The sequence below is a fragment of the Mustela erminea genome, chromosome 12 (genome assembly GCF_009829155.1).
Source record: "Mustela erminea isolate mMusErm1 chromosome 12, mMusErm1.Pri, whole genome shotgun sequence".
Classification (NCBI taxonomy): Eukaryota; Metazoa; Chordata; class Mammalia; order Carnivora; family Mustelidae; genus Mustela; species Mustela erminea.
Window position 1 is genome coordinate 22963846 of NC_045625.1, and position 23341 is coordinate 22987186.

Here is a 23341-nt window from a genome sequence, read left to right on the forward strand (position 1 = left end):
AGCCAAGAGATGAGCCAAGAACCCAGTGGGTCCAGGTATAGACAAGACACAGACCAGGTGCACGTCAATCTACCTGTTTCTGGAATGGACTAGATCACAGCAGAATAAGAATCAAACTAACTCAGAGACATACAGTAAAATTAACATGTTATTTGTACATAAGGAGAAACATTAATAGGTTGATTTCCTCTAATGGAAGCAGAAAAAACAATAAAACAGGACTTTAATAGGAGAAAGAGAAGTCGAGGAGGAAAGAAAGTTATTCTGAGAACACAGACGTGGATTTCCATACTTAAAAGTACAGTGCTGTGGGGCACCTGGGTGGCTCGGTGGGTTAAGCCTCTGCCTTCAGCTCAGGTCATGATCCCAGGGTCCTGGAATCGAGCCCCGCATCGGGCTCTCTGCTCAGCAGGGAACCTGCTTCCCTTCCTCTCTCTCTGCCTGCCTTTCTGCCTACTTGTGATCTCTGTCTTTCAAATAAATAAATAAAATCTTAAAAAAATAATAATAAATAAATACTTAAAAAAAAAAAAAGAGTACAATGCTGATTGGCTGGCAGCCAGCAAAAAGGAAAGGCCAGGGAAGGGATGGGATATTGTCCCCGCGCAGCCAAATGGTCCATCAAAGGATGCCATTTCAGTTGTTTATTCTCCAGAAAACCTGACGAGGTCAGCTTGGATGCTTGCAAAACAGGCAATCTCTATGTCCTGCATTAGGTCCTTCGGTGTTTCCCTCCTCTGTCAGTGCTTCCAATTCAGTTTCGGCTGGGTCTGCACCGTGTCCTTATTTGAATGGCTCACCGACCATCAAAAAAGGTAAATTAGAAGAAGCCAAGGCAATCCAGATTTCAAACGAAATTGCAAAAAACAAAAATGCATCTCCACTGTTAAAGGCACAAGAAGTCCTGATGGGGCTTGCTTTCCCACATCAAGACTGCTTTTCCACTCACTCCCTCACCTTGTTCTCCATGGTCTGCAAGCCTGCAATCCCGTTGTCTTTCTTCTCCAAGAGGTGCCTTTGCTAGATACTGTTAAGGCAACCAACATGCTCCTGCTTTCCTGAGGCTTTCCAGTTTAGGCACTTTCCACCTCCTAAGAAACCCCTCCTTCCCAGGCACGGTAGGACACTTGGCGGCCCCCTGCAATTTCCCTCTGGATGGTAGCCATTAAGACCACACTGCAAGGGTCATAAGATCCAGGAATGTTATACCTTGAAGAGGTTTCTGGAAACATCTTGCATTTTCTGTCAAGTTTTCTCAGTAATTCCTTAAATGGTGGTAAAATACATAACATAAAACGTACCATTTTAATCATTTTAAAGTGTATAGTCCTGTGGCATTAAGTACATTTGTATCATTGTGCAACCATCCACCTCCAGAACTTTTCCATCTTCCTCACCTAACACTCCGTACCTATTAAACACTAACTCTCCACTCTCTTCCCCTGAGCCCTTGGCAACCACATTCCACTTTCTGTCTCTATGAATGTGACTGCTCCAAGTACTTCATGTAAGTGGAATCATATAATATTTGTCCTTTCCTGCTTTCAAGAAATTATTGAAGTATAAATTGAATTTTATTGGTTTACAATTATAGTAGCGAAAATAACCAGCTGTTGACTGGGTACCGCTAACAGAATAAAATCAGTAACAACTTTTTCTTCTTTGGCCTTCCACACACTTGTAAAAATTCATTCCGTGAATAAATGAATGGTACCCGAACTTTGAATGGTACCCGACCTCTGTCTCAAAACTTGGACAGGCCCCGGGACATTTGTTAGTAGCTCTTAAAGAGTTAACAGTTGGTCACTTTAATCTCTGTACTGTTCCAAAATCAGGGCACATTTGAAGTGTTATCAGAAATCCTGCCATCCTATCATTCATTTTGGGGGTGCTTTGTGTTCTTGGTAATAGTGAATACCCTTTGTAGCGTGAGCCTATTGAGGAAAAAAGAAAGCAGGTGATTGGTCCTCATAAATCTTTAGTATTTAGTAAATACTTTAGTAAATCTGACTGACCTAACAAGACAGTGAGGAGAGGCATCTGATAGGAAGTCACTGAAAGGAAGCTACTTCATACCTGCATTCTTCCTCTAATTTTAACACGCCCAGGACCTGGGACCCAAAAGCCAGAATTTCCTTGTACCTAATACACACTGTAATATTCCACTTTTTTATTTTTTGATACAAAAAATATATATACAGGCTCAATGTTAACAAGAATACTAAGATATAAAAAATAGAAGTTAATAATTTCCTACATCTATCTCATTTTCAGTCCCCCAAAGGGGGAAAGACACATTAATAGGATGGAGCTATCTTCTACCTCTTTTTGCCATAAAAATATTTCATGACAATATTTCATAAATATTTTAAAAATTTTCATCATAAAAATATTACAGGGGCACCTGGGTGGCTCAGTCGTTAAGCGTCTGCCTTCGGCTCAGGTCGTGATCCCGGCGTCCTGGGATCCAGCCCCACATCAGACTCCCTGCTCAGCGGGAAGCCTGCTTCTCCCTCTCCCACTCCCCTGCTCATGCTCCCTCTCTCGTCATTTTTCTCTGTCAAATAAATAAATAATTTTTAAAAATATATATTACAAATATATACAGATAGATGTTATGTCATGGTTGTTCACATTGTATCATTCATTATCTTATTTATACCTTGCTCTCTTTAGCAAATCACAGACTTCTCGCTTTGAGTCTTTGTAATTCCAAAACTTTGAGAACAAGAGAGAACAACAGTAGTGAGTACTCAGGGTGTGATTTAGAGACGCAGATATAAAGGAGACATTGTCTGGTTGTCCAAAGCTGGCATTATTTGTCAAGCTGTGAAAGGCTGCTGACTTTCATTCATAAAGCATAGGTGACTATGTTCCTGAATGAAAGAAAAGAGGAAATGAATGAATGCCCTTTAAATGGAGGAGGTAAATGATCCAACTAAGCAGTCAGTTAGCTTAATTTCAGCTTTTAGGTTTCCCTCAGCTAATAAACATTGCAATCATTCCCCCTCTGGTCAAATATAAGAAGTAGATTGCATTGTGTTTGTGATTATACATTTGAAATCCATGAAGGGGAAAACAAATAGTAAATTCACTCCTTGGATTTTTTTTTCTTACAGTTTTCCATGTGATCTCTTTTGCAAAGATCCCACTATTTTCTACATGATGCTTTGTAGGCCTTTAGCGTCATAATTGTGAAGAATGCTAGGTGCAAATGCAGATTCCTAAGCCATACCTAGATCTCCTCCACCCCAATTAAAATATCTGAGGAGATAAATAATTTGCATTAAAAAAAACTTTCCCCAGGTGATTCTAATGTACACTAACCTATTTGAGAACTACCTCAAGGCCTTCTCACGGGCTCTGAAATTTACCATCTTACCTTTTAAAAGACTCTAACCATCTTGTCTAGCCTTCAGACTCCTGACATCTTTCTTTTCTCCTCCCCCGCTCCATCTGCTACCTCTAAGTAGGTCATGAAAGGAGAAATCTTACACATCCTTGGGTCTGACCCAGTGCAGGCAGGTCTCGATAGCCCCTGAGTCCCCCAGAATATGTAGAAGAAGTCCAAGGACAATTGGACTAAACTTAAGTATTGCCCTTGACTCTGTGTTCAGACACAAGGAATATCAGTTCTGAGTCAGCTAGGACCCTAGGAGGCACAGAGATAAAATACTTTCTATCTCTAAGAGAGGCCAGAACTGTGAATACTAAGAGGAAATGCCATCAAGAGTGAGGAGAGCAAGGACCAACAGGGACATTTGTCACTCCCAACACCAGCAGCCATGGCCATTCTCGAATGAGTAAAGTTTACTCTGTGAATAAGCGATTGACTTAATTAGTATACTACATTTTGGTGCCCAAAAAGAACAGCCGCCACAAGAATGTTCTAGTTCCTGAAATCGTTGCCCACTTGAAAAAGACATGTAGGCCCTTTGTATTTGTCCTTAAAAATGACAAACATAGAAGAAATTGCAGAATTATAAGTTGCAGAATGCCATCTGCAAATTTTAGCAAAGTCCATAAGGGAAATGGCTGGGAACAAATTCAATAGGTTTTAAGATTCTAGAGGATAAAGCATGGAATTCTCTAAAAATGCTTGTCATGACGACTCCACTTGGAAAGGCTCTGAAAATGTGTGGGTGTCTGATTCGGGGTCTCATAAACATGAAAGACAAATAGTGAAACTGAGAAAAGCCAAGGTCGAAGGATGCCCTGCAGACACAACACTGCCCACCAGCTAATTCTAGGCTATTATGTCCAACGTCAAGGAATCTGAGCTCTTTTCTGGTTCTACTTTAACCAGACATTTCCTCCCTTAGATTAAGATGAAAGGGGGTATGAGAGAAAAGAGATTCTTTGGAGGGAATAGAAGATAATGTTTTATGGGAAAGATGAGAAAATTAGCTGAAATACAGACATAAATTTGCCACTGGGATATCACAGTTTCTCCAAGGATATACTTTCTCTGCTGAACCTATCCACAAGAATTTTCAAAACTCTGGAACATGCAGTACATTCTTTATAAGAGAATAGCATTGTGATTCCCTCAAGCAGGGACTACATCCTTGTGGTGGGTTGATTCCAAATGTTTCCGAATGATCCCCATCCCCTGGTATTCACATGTCCTGTGTAGTCCCCTCCGCTTGAGAATGGGGGAGCCATTCGAGTACAGCAGAGATGATGGGCTTGTCACCTGTAGGATGATTATTATATCTGTCTTGCTAACAGATTCTCCTTGTTTTCTTGGCTTGCAAACTTTGATGAGTCAAGGGGCCATGTTGGAGAGGTCCACATGACAAAGAACTCAGGGAAGCTTCCAGCCAACAGCCATGAGGAATATAAGGCACCCAGTTCAATAGTCCTCTGGGAACTGAATTTTGCCAACAACCTGAAAAAGCTTAGAAGTGGCTCCTTCCCTACATGAGCTTTCACATGAGACCACAGCCCCAACTGGCAACTGAATTGCAGCCTTGTGAGGAACCCTAAAACAGAGGAATCAGCTAAACTGTGCCCAGACTCTTGACACAGAAACTGAGTTAATAAATGTGCATCATTTTAAGTCACTAAATTTGTAGTAACTTGTTATACACCAACAGATAACTAACGTAATCCTGATCAAAGATGAAATATTGAGGGAAGATTGGCTGGTTTTCACAGTTCTAAACAAGCACTGCCCTTTCCTTTCCTAGAGTCTTTAAAAGAAGACCTACTCTTCTAAGATGGCTATGTCCAGCACATATATGACAACTTTATGGTCACAGGTCTCTGGGATGTTGCCAAATGGGGAAGATCAAGTCCATGAAGATACTTACAGATTGGTTCAAATAACAACTGGTATTTGTTTGTGTTCTAAAGAGCCTTTTAAATCTCAGAAAAGAGGATGATAATTGAGTGCCACATCCTCATTTTCAGTCAGAGGTTTTAGTCACAAGTAATTCCATGAGCTAGAACCATCCGCTGTCTGCAAGGAGGCTGCCATATGAAATAAGTCTCCAGTTTGCTCGAAGCCAGGACTACATTTTTTTCTTTAAAATGAAATCTATATCAATGCACACATGCATACTCACACACATGCAAACACACACACACAACAGGCTGTTTTTGTGGGAGGATGGATTCATTTTAATTCATTTTTCAATTACATCATCTTTTTAAAAATACAGTGATGGGGGCACCTGGGTGGCTCAGTGGGTTAAGCCTCTGCCTTCGGCTCAGGTCATGATCCCAGGGTCCTGGGATCAAGCCCCGCATCAGGCTGTCTGCTCAGCAGGGAGTCTGATTCCTCCTCTCTCTCTGCCTGCCTCTCTGCCTACTTGTGATCTCTGTCTTTCAAATAAATAAATAAAATCTTTAAAAAAAAAAAACAGTGATGAACAGATTCAATTAGATGGAAACCATACTTGTGGCTGGCATATCAAAAGTGTCCTCTTTTAGTTGCCTTGGTGGCTCAGTGGGTTAAAGCCTCTGCCTTCGGCTTAGGTCATGATCCCAGGGTCATGGGATCGAGCCCCCCATTGGGCTCTCTGTTCAGCAGGGAGCCTGCTTCCCTCTCTCTCTCTCTGCCTGCCTCTCTGCCTACTTGTGATCTCTGTCAAATGAATAAATAAAATCTTTTTTTTTAAGTGCCCTCTTTCTTCCCACAGATTTCATAATATGCAGTGACTAAAGGCATCAACTGCCTTTCTTTGCTGTCTCTCCAGGTCACACCTGTATGCAGCTCTTCCCTAAAACACCTGTTAAGGGACAGCAGCATTCTTTGTTCTCTTTTTACTCCTCAGGCCTCTCTGGACTCAGCTGACCAATGGAGTATAAGGCCTGGGTCAGCCAGGGCTTTTCCTTGTGAAATTTGTACCCCCCATTAGAAAGTTCAGGGGTCCACAGAAGTATCTTCACCTCTGTCATCAATGGTAAGTTAGAATTAGTTAGAGGTCCCTAAAGTTATAACTTTAAACACTAGAGCTGTTGAAAGTTTTGAGCAAGGACTTACCATGACCAAAACTTTACTTTAAAAAGAATTGAACTCAGGGCACCTGGGTGGTTCAGTCAGTTAAGCAACCGACTCTTGGTTTCAGCTCAGATCATGAACTCAGGGTTCAGAGATCAGGCCCTACATCAGGCTCTGCACTCAGCATGTAGAATGCTGGAGATTCTTTCCCCCTCTGTCTCCCTTCCCTTCTGCCTCTCTGAATGAATGAATGAATGAATGAATGAATGAATATGTTTAAAAAAAAAAGGAATTGAACCCAGGCAGGATCAGCTTCATGGCTATGCCAACTACACAGTCACACAGGACCCCAAGCATAGAAGTGTCCCAAGTGTGGTGTAATATACTGCTGCTTTGTTGAAAGTTTGAGTAATTTTGAATATGAGTCCATGCATTTTCCTCTTACCTGTGACCTTCACATTATATGGCTGGTCAGGACTTAGGATATGGGGTTATGGATGATTAAAATGAGGGGGGAAGTCAGAAGGCAAGGAAACCAGATAAGAAACCACAGTAACAGTTCAAGTGCGAGCTAATGAGGAAAAGAAGTGTGGTAGCCTTTCTTTTTTTTTTTTTAAGATTTTATTTATTTCTTTGACAGGGACAGATCAGAAGTAGGCAGAGAGGAAGGCAGAGAGAGGAGGAAGCAGGCTCCCTGCCGAGCAGAGAGCCCGATGCGGGACTCGATCCCAGGACCCTGGGATCATGACCTGAGCTGAAGGCAGAGGCTTTAACCCACTGAGCCATCCAGGCGCCCCTGGGGTAGCCTTTCTGATCTAAATATATACTATAAGTATTTAGGGGTAATAAAGCCTTGGGTCACAGACCCAAGGATATTCTTGGAGTCCCTCAACCCCAAACTACTTTCCTCCAAAGTCAGGAGGAAATCAAAAGACTACAGGAAGACTTGAAAATGTTTAAGCAGAGATATTGCATAATATCATTCAATATTTATTGTACCCCCACTATCTGTCAAGAATAATGATGGAATTAAGAATCTACTGGCAGCAAAAGATTGACAATCTCTGCCATAAATGCTCCCATGGTTAGAAGATTTTTGAAAACAGCTACTAATCAGTGGTGGTCACTACTTTTGATCATTGTATAAAGTGGTAAACTGAAAGAATTTCATGGTTTACGGGGGGAAGAGGGAAAATAGCATTCTGCTGTTATGAATGCTTTGAAGACCCATCAGTAAGCAGCTGGGGTGGTAGGGAAGGATTTGGATCCAAGATGAATTTAAACCCCATGTCAAGCAATGTGCCATTTCAAAATGCAGTGCTAGCTTCTGGGATCTTAAAATCAAATCAACAAATCTCTAAGAATACAGTAGTCTTTGTGTTATGGGTCAGCTGCAATTTTTTTTTTTTTTTCCGCAGGCACAATGACAGAAAATGACCAGCTGGGACTGAGCTGAAAATATAATAGAGAATGATTTAGGATCATTCCAATATATACTGGAACTAAGCAAAAGAACAGAACACTTGCTCACATAATAATTCTGTAGCCTTTCTGTACATTACTAAAAACAACTGCAAATTTTCTTTTTTAGGACCAAATGCTTTACCAATACATTCTTACTGGTTTTTTTTCTTTGGCTCTTCTGACTACTTCGAGTCAGAGATCACAGCTGTTGACTTATATAACCTGGGACAATCTCATGGAATCCATTAGGTTGTCATTGAAGGTAAGCTGGCTAAGTAAGCTCTTGAATTTATATCACCCACTCACATCCTCTTACCGTGAAAATAGGAGGTTGGCCCGGAAGGCGATGAACAAGGCAAATACAGAGACATGGCTGCTCTCAGACTTTTCATCTCTGCCTCAGAAGGTAAAGTGAATAGACATGGCTATTTGTGCTGTTCGTCTGCTTTATTCCTTCCCATCCTCTTCCCTTACAGGAAGAAAGTCTTTTAGACTTTGATGATCACGCATCAAAATTAAGCCTTTGGGGAATGGGTATCGGCAAGAGAGAGGGGGTAGTCTGGTAGGTGTCTCATTCTGAAGAATGCAGAGATCCATTGTTATCTTCCCCTAAATGCAGCAATCTCAGAACTAAGGGGCACACAGTGTCCCAGACTTGCCCAAATGGGGAGCAGCTGGGTGGAACCAAAAGCCTAGGGAGTAGAGGGAGGGGCCAGGGAGAAGGCAGAGGAGCAGAGAAGGAGGAAGATGTGGGGGAAACCTGAGAAGTGTTCTCTGGGTTCCGCCCCAGAGTGTAACGTACGCGTTCATTATGTGTGCATACATCTGGGATGATGACTACTTCTGAGGGGAACAGTTCTGCCAGCACAGTTAGTCCTGCTTGCCTTCCTAGCTCTGCTGGGCCTCATGACCCCCGGCGACACAAGTTTCATAATACGAAGTCTTCTCAGCCTCTAGGTCTTTCCATATGCTGTCTCTCTTCCCTCAATTCTATTGCTCTGTATTGATAGCCATTTAAGATTCTATTTTCTTTCTGTCTTCTCTTAGGAGCTTTTCCTGACCCCTACAGACAGTTAGGCTCCCCTGTTCTAAGTTGTTTCCGGACATCTCTAACACGTTTTAAGTAATCACCACTTGTAGAATGGTCTCCTTCCACTCAGGTATGAACTACCCAAAGGCAGACCGGGTCTTATTAATATTGCATCTATACTAGCTAGATCACTAGCCCAGTGCTTCATAACTTAAAGGTGTTTAATTAGTGTTTGGTGAATTAAAAAGCCAAGAACAAAGAACCAGCTTTGGTAAGCTACCCACTTGGAGTTGTGTGCCCAGTGTAGGCTCTTGGAGGCCTAAAGAGCTTACCTTCCATGGTATCCTGTGAAATTTGGGGTAAATGGAAACTTGTTAACCTAAGTCTTGTTAACCGAGGTCCTGTTAACCTAAGAAGAGCACATATGCTAAATGCTGCCCTCTAGGGGGCCCCAAAGAAGGTCATCATGAACTGCCATGAAAAATGGGAATGCCATAGAATGAATTCCTCAGACTGCCCATGAAATCTGATCCATTCACAATCTACAGTGTTAGGATTTTGTGTCTTCTTCTCTAATGATCACTCTTCTACCTGTCAACTTACAGAAAGCCAGCAAAGGGCAGAAAACTTCTTCATCTGAATAAAAATATTCCTACAAGTGTCTAAAGTCAAAATGACCCATGAGGTCAGACCCCTGTGAAAGTAACTATTTTTGCCATGGCCTCTTCTCCCGTGTGTTCTGCAATAACTTTTTGTTACTGTTGTTGTGCATTGATTTTGAATGGTTCTTGACATTTAGAATCACTTGCAGAAAGGGTACCAGTCTTCAAAATAGGTGTATTTCTTCTTAATCTAATGGGTATGAGTTGCAATTATCATTCTACCCAAAAGAGGCATATGGTAATAATAGGAAAAATTTTTATCTATAAAGATTTTTCATATTTCAGAATATTTTCATATATAGTATCTCACTGATAAACTCACCAATGATCTTACAAAGGTAGCCAGACCAGAGGCTATAACTACCATATTAAGATAAAGGAATCTGGACTTAGAAGAAGGGTAAGTGGCCTATCCAAAAGTACAAAGCTGTAAGTGTCAGATTTAGCCTCACGATTCCAAAACGCTAATAAAACTTTACATTTACATTTAAAATATAAATGGTGAGGTTTCCAGATAAGATTCGAATATAGCGCAGGGATCCAACTCACTGTTCCAACTCTTTCAGGTTCCCTATACAGGTCCATGGTGGGGTTGCACTTCAGTGCCCCTTGAAGTGAGGTGTGTGTGACCAAGTGACTCATTTTGAAAGGTTGAAATCTTCGGGTCTAGTGCAGAAGGTGTAACACTTCTTCCCTCTGCCACGCCGACCAGCACCACATAGGTGGGGCTGCTCCGTCAGCCTGGGTCCCAGAGTAAAGACAATGAGAAGCAGAGCCCCCAGGTGACCTACAGTGAACCCAGGCCAGGAATAAGCCTTTGTTTTATTGAGGTATATTGTTATCACAGCATAACCTGATTTACCCTGCTTGATCCACAATACCCAGGGGCTTACACTGAAGAGCCCCCATTGAAATGACCAGAGAACCATAAAAACAGGGGGAAACAGCATCTCTCTAGGAGCAGAGGAAGAGTACCATCCATAAGCCATGGGGTTTGAGGGATTTCAACAAGATAAAAATGAGTTTAAGGAAGGATAACAAATTAACAAATAAATAATATCTTAGAAAATATTACTTATTCATGCTAAATAGGGCTGTGGTGAGGAGTCTTCCTGACACACACATACACACACACACACAACAATGCTCTCCAAGTTTATATTGGTTTTGGAGAAGGAAGTGCCTTAATAGTTGTTGGTGGGGCATGCTGTGACAAGCACTAGCATTGTTCTAGAACATACTGTTCTGTTCTCCCCACAATAATGCATGATATACGCATATATAAACAGCAAATTAGAGCTCGCCTCCCAGGTGGAGGTGGTGGTGTGTGGTGACCCGGAAACTGTGCTGAATCTGATGGGAGCCTTGAGTGATGGGCACGCTGACCCACCTGTTCCCCAACCAGCATTCATATGGCCCCTCTATGGAAGATTCCGTCTCCTGAAGCCAAACTTTTGAAGCGTGAAAGCAGAAACATGTCTGGTGTATTTCTATTGTCTTTTAAATCACAGAAAATAAAAATAGAAAGCGCATTACATGAAATGTTATTCACATTTTGGGTAAAAACGAGGTCGGAGTAAAATGGAGCACATTCAGACTGACAGGATGTGCCCAGCCCACGGGGAGTAAAGGAGGGACAGGTGGTGGGGAGTATCAGGTCCCAGAAAGGGCAAACCACCCAGAAGGCAACCCCTGCCTCCCCCATTTAGCAGCTGAGTTGTCTTAGCTAAGATTCTTGCTTAAGCTCAGACTCTTGATCAACAAGGATAGTAAGTAACACCTACAATGAGCATTGCTGTGAAGGTAAAACAAAGTCATGTGTGCGCGCAGGTGCTTTGTAAATTGTGAAGTTCTGGGGCAAGGGGTAATTGCCTGTCTTTGGGCAGTTCTGAGCACTGTAAAGTTCTTTCTTAAATAGCTTAAAGCTTCCTCCTCTATCTCTCTAAGTCTCCCAGCTCAGTTCCTGACAAAATTAGACAAAATTTGTCTAATTCCTCTCCAGGTAAACATTTGCTTAAAAAGGTGTTCCCCCCTTTCTTACAAGAAATGATAGAAGGGAGTTTGCAAGGGTGACTAAAACACACCACAAGGGCACAAATTCTGAGTGGTGTAGAAGTAAGAATAATACAAGGAGAGAGACAAGAACGAGCGCGGGGGAGGAGAGGCCCTCAGCCTGGCTCCCGAGGGAACTACCAACTGCTCTATGCTTTGCCATCCACACAAGAAACATCATCACAGACAGGATTCCAACATCCATGAGGCAAAAAACGGACCCAGCATTCAAGGGAAGAATAGATTTTTTTTTCAGTAGGGAAGATGAGACTCTTCCCCAGAGGACACTGTGGAAGGAAAGAAGGATATCCTCAGCATCGCTTTCCCACAGAATAAGAAGCTTGCTAGGGCTCAGTCCAGGGGATGCTAATATAGGCTGAAGACAGAAAATCCAGAAGCAATTCACTAATCCAAACTGCATGCCACCAGGAGAGTGCCATCCACCTTCCCGGGTCTCTTTGAGCCAGTGTGACTCGAGGGTATGTGGCGGATTATCTGGAGGAAATGATCATTAGCGCGTCCTTTAAGCAGTGGTCCCCAAACGGCATTCAAGTCCCCACCAATGCTTAACTCTGCCAAAGGGCATGAAAAACATATCACAGTAAATGATCCCAAACACAATACTGTGTGACCAAGAACTCTTGGCGCAACTCAAGGGGAGAGGATGAAATAGTGAAGACAGATCTAGACTTACTCATCAAAGATAAAATCAAACCCACGCCATAGAGTTCCCGGTTGTACAAGAGGGACTGCCTGAGAAGTCCCTGGGGGGCTGATGGGGTTAAGGACACCTAGTCCAACTCTAATTCTGCCGCGGAGTTTTAGCCACAGTATAGAGACAAAGATACACAGCCTAATATCAGGACTATGCCAAGAGAAGTGTGCTGGAAGCAGATTATTTATAAGCATATGTCATGGTAAAATGTTTTCTCGGAAGAGGCGATTACGGGTTTCTTACCTTTTCAGAAGAGCAGTCACACAGAAGGCCTCTGAAGGGAACCCAACAGGACCGTGCACCCAGGTTTTTCACGATGCATCCGGCATCCCACCCGGATGGGCTGGCCCTCTCTCGCCCAGGCTCCCTGCTTGTATCAGGGCAAGTGCTGTGGGCCAAGGACAAGCATTTCCATGATTTCCTGACTGGAGATAAACCTGAAGCTTGTAAAGATCAGGTCAGCTGTCACTAAATGGGGATCACGAGCGAGAGAGCAAAAGAGAAGCCCCAAGACGCCTGGCTAGAGGGAGGAATGGGATCTTGAAACTGGCAGGGGAGGAACAGGGAGCATCATCTCTCAAAGAAGTCACAGTGAGGGGAAGAGAGTAACAGTAAAAACAAGGACTAATAATTTACTGAGCACGTGTTCTACTGCAGACACTGAGCTAACGCCCCTTCTTGCGTGACTTCCATTATTGGCAAAGTTAACTCTAGAAGTAGATACTATCTTTTTTTTTTTTTAATTTCTATACAGTGTAACAGTATTCATTGTTTTTGGCACCACACCCAGTGCTCCATGCAATACGTGCCCTCCTTAATGCCTCTTTTTCTCTCCACTTTATCTAGGCTTGGGTGAAGGATGAGAGATGCTAAAGAATGCTTTTGACAGCTGGGTGAGGGGTGCGGGAAGGCAGATGGACTGGCAGGGCTGTGACGCCCCTTTAGGGAGCATGAAGGCCCCCTGCAGGAAGCCACAAGAAAGTCTCCAACAGAGGATTTGTAAAAGCAGCTTTTCAGAGAGTTGACATTCGCTTCTCCAGGTAAACTGCATTTAGGTTCTGGAGTGCTTTGAGGATCTTTTATTCTCTAGTCTATGTATTCTTGATGAAGATGATATCATCCCTAGAGGGGCAGATCTGTGCTGGGTCAAACAGTGTCCCCAAAATTCATGTCCACCTGGAACCTCGGGAAACGTCCTTGCCTGGAAAGAGGGTCTTTGCAGATACAATTCAGGGAAGGCATGAGATCATGCTGGATGGGGCCACTCTCCAATGAGTGTCCTGGTACAAGGGAGAAAAAGACGGACAGAAACACAGAGAGGAGAAGGCCAAGTGTGAGGACAGTCACTGCAGTTAGGCAGCCACAGGCCAAGGAATGATTGGGTCCAACGGAACCAGAAACCATAGAGAATGGTTCCAGAAGCACTAGAACCTTCCGGAGGAGCACCACCCTGCCAACACTTTGATTTTGGACTTGGAGTCTCCAGATTCGTACGAGAATCAATTGGTGGTGTTTTAAGCCACCAAGTTTATGACAGTTTGTTATGGCAATCCTAGGAAATTATTATAGGGGTTGAAAATATCTTACTCTTGCTGTGAAGTGTGTAAACCTGGTGATTCACAGACCTGTACCCCTGGGGATAAAAATATATGTTTATAAAAAAATAAAAAATTAATTTAAAAAGCACCCCAAAAAAAGAAAATATCTTACGCTTTTCATGTATAAAACACAGATAAAACTACAGTAAGTACATAAACACCTATGTGATATTAAATGTTCATGAGAGGTGGAGAGTAGGGAAAAAATGTCTGAAAAAGCTCCTTATTGGACCATAATAAATAAAAGGTGACAAACCTTGCTCTAGAATGTGAAGATCTTGAGGGTGGCTGGAGGGGGAAGGCACAGGGAGATTTGGTCAGAGGCTACTTTTTACAGCTGCTAATGTCATTCCTCTTGTTCTTGGCATTTAAACTCACTATTCTCAATTGTTTCTTCTTCCATTCTGGCCCAGATACAATTATTACAACTTCTAGAAAGTCTGTTCTGCTATTTATTTGAAATAGGATTTGTCCTCAAATGAAGCAGAGGCATCCTCTGCCATGTCTCTAAGTGACATGTTCTCTGTTGTCACAGGAGTTAGGAAGCTATGTGGATGTTCTGGACTGTGCGTTTCTTTCTTCCGGAATTTCCAGATTTATCTCACAGCTTTGATGCTTTACAGAAAGATTAAAGGGAGTTGGTTATTTCTCCATTAGACTTGCTTTTTCCCCTGATATTTCTAGTATGGCTAACAGGAAATTGTATATGGTTGTTTGTTATACTGACCTTCGGTGAGAGCCATGGAATTAGATCACAGTCCTAGAAAGACTATTCAGTGAACTGCCTGTTCTGCCTGATATGGGTCTCAGAAAGGAGAGAGAGACAGAGTCTGGGATGGCTGGGGGTATTTGATGGCTGGGGTAGCTCCAGCTGTGCCCAGGGTCGTGACAGAACCATGTGGCCGTCAGTGCAAAATGGAGATCTCTAGAGACTTTCTGAAAGATAAGTAACCTGAGTATTTGATGTGTTTAAGTTCCTAAATTCTTCAGAGTGAAACACAGGGAATGCGACCACATTGGCCCAACAGATTCCGAGAGCAGGCGTTACCCGCCCACTTCTACTGCAGGAGAATCTTGAGGACCGTGGCTCCTTGGGAATGTTGTGTTTTGCACAGCACCACCTCTGGGTGTGTGCAGTGCGAGTTACAGGGTGTTCAGTAGGACTTCTCCTCTCATTGAAGTTTCTGCTGAGGACAGTAGGACAAGATTCAGGTTGCAGCTGAGGACAACTGGACACGTCACTCTCATAGGATGGGCTAGAAAATGGGCTGGAGGGTGTTCGGTCCTTCACTCTTCACATTGGGACAGGCTTGAGGACCTGTCACAGACATCGGGCCATTTTTTTTAGAAACAGACTTGGTGCCCTGTGGCATTTCTCCTCCCTTCCCCCTGGGAAATAGGAAGTGTGAAGCTGTTTTCATCTTAAGTCACATAAGGTTCCTGACCTGAGGCGACTTTCAGGTCTCAGAAAGCTTGGTAGGTATACCCTGGTGACAGAGACTGGAGAGAGAGCCTGGAGTCCTGGAGTCTGGAGCGGTCCCACACCTGACGCCGTCAACGTATGAAAAGCCAGCTGGCCAGAGGGACCGCTGGTGATAAAGAGGGCTTCACTGAAATTGGCCTCCACTTGAAGCCTGTGGAGGGCCCAAAGATGCCTGTTTCTAACATGTGCTTCCCACATGCTAGATCTGGATCCCTCAGAAGGAAAGAAGGCTCAGTCGTCTGGAGGAACAAAGGACAGGTCATCAGGAGGGACAGCCCCCCACCCCACCCCGGCCAACCCCAGAAAGGGTGTGGAGGGATCCACTAAGAGTCAGGGACTATCAAGGAAAGTGCCATGTCAAGAAGCAGAAGGGTTCCCTCCAGGAAGGAGCCCGTAGAGAACCGTCATCTGTCCGCTGGCCCCACCCAGAGGGCACCGATGTGGATGACGGGCTTGAGCACTCAAGGCAGGCAATTTCTGCCTCTTCCCTCCCTCCCTTTCTGGCCCTAACCATGGAGAAGCCAGAGCAACAGAACACAAGGGTGAGGAATAGTAAAGATTCCAACCACACCCCCATACCCCCACTGCTAGTCTCCTGCCTGACAGCGGTCCACACTGTCGGGGAGAGGCTTTAAACTGGATGAAAGACTGAAGTTTGCTATTCAACAGGACTGGAGTTAACTAATGGCGTGGCTGGAAAATTAGACAATGTGTTAACACCTGAGGATTATGGAAAAGCTGGGGAAACTGCCCAAAGTTTCATCCAGGACAGAGAAAGATAAGGCAACAGAAAGGTTTAGAGAAAAGCTAAGGCCCTATTTCTTCAATAAGCAGGTCACCTGATGCCTTTGAGAACAAAACTGCTTCTGAAAGCTTTATCAGATGAAGCTAGCCCATAAAATGTATCCGCAAATACTGCATGAATTAACCTCCTTTTGTTATACAGGCGATACTATTCAGCTGCCTCAATAGTTCTAGGACAAAGGCAGAATTTTAGTAAATAAAAAATGTTGTTTATATGTGACTTCATAATTGATGCCCATTACGGGGTAGACACTGTAAATGACTCAGAAATCCTAAGCAAGGGCGCCTGGGTGGCTCAGTAGGTTAAGCCACCGCCTTCGGCTCAGGTCCTGGGATTGAGTCTCCCGCATCGGGCTCTCTGCTGAGCAGAGAGCCTGCTTGCGTCTCTCTCTGCCTCCCCCTCTGCCTACTTGTGATCTCTCTCTGTCAAATAAATAAATAAAATCTTTAAAAAAAAAAGAAAGAAAGAAAGAAAGAAAGAAAGAAAGAAAGAAATCCTAAGCGAACTCAGCATGCAAACACATTTAACATGCCCACAATTACTGATGCTTTATTTCTTAATCCCCGGAGGCATCGAGGCCTTAACATCTGATTTACATCTGTGTGCTGTTTCTTGGAGATATCCAACAATATTTGGGAGGTGCCCCTATTTCCCTTTTATCCCTGAAATTATTTTCATAACCACACTCCTCCTCTGACCTAGGAGGATCCGCCGTTCTCCTCCGGACATGACCACCTTCTGGAAAGCTCTGGCCCAGCTGGGGTTCTGATCTCCACCCTCCCTGAAACACCCTAGTCTTAGGAGCAGGTGAGTGCCGGGCACGCTACAAAGGCACAGGGTACGATGGACAACAAAAGGCAAACTTTTTGGCCTTTCGTGAACATCTCGTTCTGCTACATACCCTTATGCCATCTTATTGTCCCCTGGTCAAAGAGTGCTTTCCATCCCGATTCCGTCCTCAAGTAGCTCTTTTGGAATTAGAGAATATTTGTGTTAGAGAATATTTGTGCCTTAAGAATCCAAACGCTCTGTGTTATAAGTGAACTTAAGCTGCATTGGTCACCCAAGACTCTCAAATTCATTGTCTTGTTCACATCAAAAAGTTCTGGGTGTAGGGATGAACTATTTCCCCATAACCTTGCTGCCAAGTTTCTATGAAAGCAGGTCTCAGACTAAATTCTGCCACATGTACAGACATGGATTAAACAACCTTCTATTAGTAGCAGGCACTAAAACACCATACGATCCCTTTTGGTTTATAGGTGCTCTGACCCCACCTTGCAAGGAACATTAACCAGAGGCAGACACCACAATATTCCAGAGGCAGGATTCTGCTGTCCCTACTGTCCATATAAAGCTACCAGAATCATCCCACTCTGGCTCAACACAGGACTACTTAGGGACCAAACCTCAAGGGCCATCCCCAAAAGGACAGGCTCCCGGACTTGCTAGGGTGGCAATTGTCTCTCAAATATTATAGCTAATTTCTATATCTCGAGAATATTTAATTTTATAAGAAAAGCTGATCTCTAACATCTGTTATGCAGATTAGCAAGACGTATAGTTCATCTAGGAAAACCCATTTCTGACCTTCATTATTTTAACTAATAGAGCCTCCAGTGGGTTAAAGCCTCTGCCTTCGGCTCAGGTCATGATCCCAGGGTCCTGGGATCGAGCTCCGTATGGGGATGGGGGTGTCTCTGCTCAGCAGGGAGCCAGCCTCCCTCTCTCTCTTCTCTGCCTGCCTCTCTGCCTACTTGAGACCTCTGTCTGTCAAATAAATAAATAAATAAATCTTTAACTAATAGAGCCTCTGGTGCTTATTGAAATAGAGTAGCTTAAATGCTATGGTAGCTGCCTTTGGGGTATGGACTTTCAGATTAAATGCTAGCGGACCAGCTCCGGAGTGGGAATTGTTGAGGGCCACTGACAGCCCTTAGAAAGTAGTTCGGATTCATTCTCTCTCTCTCTCTTTCTCTCCCACCACCCCAAACACATCCCTGCTGAAGTTATTTCAAGCAAATTATAGACATCAAACAATATACAAGTAGAAAAGATCATCTGCCCAAAGTAACTCTTTTGGTATTGCTATAATTGTCATTCCTAACATTAAGCAGAGAAGTCCTTTCGATAATATAAAAGTTAATGAGATGTGCTGGTTTTATTCTTACAAACTCCACCTTTTTACTTTTTAATTTGGGAACATGAAATCATGAATTAAGCTAAAATCAACCACAATCCTATATAGAATTTATGTTAACTTTTAGTCTTTTTCTACAGGCTCACACAATTTAGACACGCTTTTTCTTTTATAAAATTGGGTAGTTCTGAAGATAATACTGGAGCATTTGAATTTGCCATTAAGTGTTTTTTCAAAAACTCGAATTCAGATGCTACATATGATTTTCCATCATAGCTACACCGTAATTGGATAAACTAATCCTCTATACTTGGTGATTATTTTAGGCTGTTGCTGATCTTTCGGCACTCCAACAGCTGTCCTACCTCTCAGCAGGACACAGGTGGTACACTTGCATTGGGACACTCAAGGAGAGTTTAACCAAGATAATATTTACCGCAGAAGAGGTACTATTTACAAAGTTAAGGGGAGGATTTAAGAAAAGCAACTGCAGACTGTGCACTGCTTGGTGGCTGGAAAGGCCAAGGAAGCTGGTACCCTCCCTGGGCCTGATGGAGAATGAGAGCCCACCGGAAACTGGAGAGAGCATGTGGAGAGAGTTACGTGTGTAGCCTGCATTAGGGGGAGACAACCAAGCCACCGTGACCCGGCAGGGAGCGAGTGGCAGGGATAAAATCAGGTCTCCAGCCTGTGCCTCCCATGGGCCAAACCCAGCCAGAAGCCAGAGGGCAAAAAAGCCCTCTGCCAGAGCACACACGATCTGAGCAGGATAAGTGATGGAGAGTGAATCAGGAAAGGCAAATGCGCCACAACTGCGAGAAATACTAACTGTTTTCCGATACAAACTCCTCTAAAACGTGCATACTGAAAGAAAGATAAGTAGATGATAAATAACTGCAGTATTAAGACATACTATCGATGAGCACAGTGAGGGAGAGGGACGTTCTCTTCAAGGCAGGTTTAAAGGCGTCGGCGGCCAGACCTGCTGATGAAGAAAGCTACAAGGGAATTCTCCTGGGGGACTGAGCGAGCCCGGTCGCCGTGGGGCTGGCAGGGAAGGAGGGGGGACTGGAGCTCAGCGGGGACTCCTATGTGTCTGGATGGATCATTGAGGTGAAACTCTGTTTCGAGAGGTTTCTTGTAACCGTTGCCATTTTTCTAACCCAAACTTACCTGCCAGGCCCTGGGATAAGTGCCTTGCACCCATTATCTCGTTTAACGCGCCAAGACTCAGAGTGACTATTATTTTCTCATGTGTTTACAGAGGAGAAACTGAGGCTCAGAGAAGTCTGGTGATGTGGCTAAGGTCACACGCCTGCTAAGCCAGGATTTGGAGCTCGATCTACCAGAGCCTGGCGCCAGTCCACTTAGCCGGCCCACTAGCTGCCATCACCTACCACTATCTATCCCACCGGGAACTGCTTTAGGAAGGAATAAACAGTGGAAACGTGGGGAGCAAAGACTGAGCCTCTCCAGGGAACATCTGCCAAGAATGAAAGGAACAAGTAAACCATCTGAGGGTGCTGCCCGGGTTATGGGATCATTTGAAAATAATGACAACAGGGGCACCTGGGTAGCTCAGTTAAGTGTCCAACTCTCGGTTTCAGCTCAGGTTGTGATCTCAGAAGGGTGAGATCCAGCCCCATGTCGGGCTCCAAACTTAGCGCAGAGTCTGCTTGAGATTCTCTCTCCCTTTCCCTCTGTCCACCGCCCCCCGCCCCCGCTCATGCTCTCTAAATAAATAAATAAAATCTAAAAAATAAATAAAAATAATAATAACACACATGGGTCACTTTTGGAGGTTGCTAGGATATCAACTCATTAGGATATCAACACACAAGAGGCAACTAGCCAAATCCAGAAAATGGGAATTTCTGCAGGAAAAATGACCATATTTCTTCCACAGATGAATAGCATGGCTAAGGTGTGGGGTGAGGTGGGGGAGGGGTATAGGATTGCTATCGATCAAAAAAGATTTAAGGGAGTGACTACTACCAATTTTTCTAATGTATGGCCTTTTGTAACCATTACTTTCCCTACAAAAAAAAAAATTCTCTTTTCCAAGGTGACCACCTTGAAGCAGGACTCAACATTTCATCTCAGCCTATGGCCCCAATATTTTCCACAATCAAGAATGAGCAACAAAAACAGATTTTTTGATGTGGTAGAGGAAGGATCTCACGCCCCAGGAATCCCCATCCAACACAAGCCCTCTCCCGAGCATCTTTCCCCCTGGCTGCCCTGTAATCCGTGTTCATCTTTCTCCTGGAATCCCAGAACGCTAGCGTTTATTTTCCCAAGGAGGACTTTGACTTCAGCAAACAGAACAGTGTTCAACCACAACCATTCAGTGTGGAAATTATAAATAATCTTTTCCTTTTATAATTTTTCCCATCACACAAGCTCATGCCTTCAGCTCCTCAGACTACAGCACGAACAACATACAGTCGTCTCCACTTACGTGTGAAGGATATGTTCCAAGACCCCGTTGGAGGCCTGAAACAGCAGACGGCACTCCACATGCTCATGTTTCTTCCTCTAGGTCCATGCCATGATGTAAAGTAGGCACAGTGAAGATGAACAACAATAACTAAAAACAAAATAGAACAATTGTAACAATATACTGTAATAAAAGTTACGTGAGTGTGCTCTCTCTCTCTCAAAATATTCTATTTTACTTTACTCACCCTCCTCAGATGATATGAGATCGTAAGATGCCCTCAAGGTGAGTGAGACAAGGCAGTGGACCATGCAGGTGTTGTGACGTCATGGGACACGCGGCTGCTATTGACTGGCTGATGATTCTCCAGAAGGAGGAGCCTTCTGGCTTCTTCCTCACGGTGGTGGACAGGGTCGCTGAAACTGCTGAAAGCCAAGCCACAGATAGGGGGAATACTCCTGTAATGTCAAGTTTTCTCACATTCCTACACAAGCATTTGAATGGACTCCAGTTTAGTTATATGTACCTTAATGTGTTGAACACAAAATGACATGTCGATCATGGCGTGAGATTTTAAAATAGGAAAGGACCTTTATCTCTATCATTCTAAGAATTTTACTTCTACAGATGTGGCTTCGGACACCAAAAACTTTTATAGGGATCACTTTTCACCTGTTACTTATGCCGAGATGCGTGGCAATAGAAATTCTTTCTCACACACGCTTTCCCTCTAATCCCACTTTTTCCCTGTACTTATACGCATGGTGTTGTTTTCACACTGCAGGGCTGACATCTACAAGTTCTGCCAATTAAATATCATTCTAGCAAATTAGTGTATCACTTTGATCTGTCAACATTTGGGGCACCCCAATTCTATTACCCAGCAATTTCGATATTCCTAACTCCTTTTAATGTCATATCTGAAAATTTGAGGCCCGTGTCAGCTAGGAATTGCTAAGTAAGGCAGAACTGAGGGCAGAGCACGTCATTTGCCCCAAAAACCTCTCTCCAAGTTAACTTGTCTCCATTAATCAGAATTCTCGGGGAGTTCTATAGACCATCGTATAACTTTCTGTTCCCAAGCAGGATAGTTGAACGCTCTTCAACTTTTCCCAGGATCATATCATGTTCCTGTTCTATAATTTCTGTAATCCACCTTCCTCTTGTCCTGAAAATCAGGGACTGTGCAAGGTGTGCAGGTGATATATTACTTAGACAGAGAGACCCTATACCTGGTAGATATTGTAGATTTGAGTCTTGAATATTATCCAAATTGTTCTGGCAGAAGGCCACGAAGTGTCTTATTCTCTAAAAATTATATTACAATAATTTTTTGACAGATATACTTTCGAAGGAAAGTATATTGAGGAAGAGGTGCCTTTTGCTGCATCACACAAAGGCTTCATATGGGCCAGTGGTGGCTTTGCTGAATATTATATTAACTCACACTATAACTGAATGTTTGTGTCCCCCAAAATTCTATGTTAAAAACTAGTCCCCATTGGGAGGATGCTTAAAGGCGAGGCCTTTGGGAGGTGCTTGGGTCATGAGGGTGGAGTCTTCATGAATGGGAATAGTGCCCTTGCAAAGGAGACCCCAGGGAGTGCCCAAGCCCCTTCTGCCACCAGAGGACACTGGGAGAAGGCCATCTGTGAAGAAGGAAGCAGTTCCTCATCAGACATCAAACCAGCCAGCCCCTTCATCTTGGATTCCTTCCTCAGAACTGTGAGAAATAAGTGGTCTCTGTTTATAAGACACCCAGTCTACTGTATGTGGTTACAGTTACAAACGGACTAAGACAACTCCCCTCTGATCTCCTGGACTGCTCCAATTTTCTACAATTTCTCATAGATGGCTGACAACAACTTTCTATGGTTCTAGCCCTTTGATCTCCAGAATATGCTTCATCTGGGCACCTAGTTTCCACTATTTCCGTAACCACATCTGATTGCAGTTCCCTTTCGCACCATTCTACCCTTTCCCGTTTGAAGACCATAGCCTTGAGAGGGAGAGACTGGAAGAAAAGATTGGAATCATTCTCCCTTCTTTGTCCACAGCCTGGGGCCAAGCTGTGACCAGGTCGCTCTCTCCATTACGCCCACTGGGATCCCTTCCTCCCAAGCTTCCTGTCCCCACCTTCCTCCCAGGTGTGCTCCATTGTCCAGGGTGCCCTCTCGGATCCCACTGCCCTGATAACTGCCACTGATTCCACTTCTGTTGTCCCACCTGTCTTCCTGCTACTTGTTCTCATCAACTTAATGTGATTATCAAGCTTCCTCCCTTCTTGAATCAAAGATCTCTTTTATTGGGTCCCCTTTCCTTTCTCCACAACACCTAAGCATACATTTTTTCTGAGTCAGCTTTCTATTCTGAAGAACCTGCTGTTCCGTCCTTCGGGTCTGGTCCCCAGCGGGCCTGCGACTTGCCTAGGGAAGCCACCTTCTTCCTGTCACTGTGAAAGCCTCCCCTGAGGCAAAGCTGTCATTACACCCCGCAGACGATGT

The 23341-nt window shown here is 43.7% G+C and overlaps 1 protein-coding gene across 1 annotated transcript in view; it reads right to left on the reverse strand.

Moving 5' to 3' along the window:
- Positions 1–20926, reverse strand: part of PALM2AKAP2 (PALM2 and AKAP2 fusion) — a 481551-nt gene extending 460625 nt beyond the window's left edge. Inside the window, exon 1 of the mRNA XM_032306714.1 lies at positions 20859–20926. The gene's annotated coding sequence lies outside the window, so the exon portion shown is untranslated. The remainder of the gene's footprint in view (positions 1–20858) is intronic.
- Between the last annotated feature and the right edge of the window lie 2415 nt (positions 20927–23341).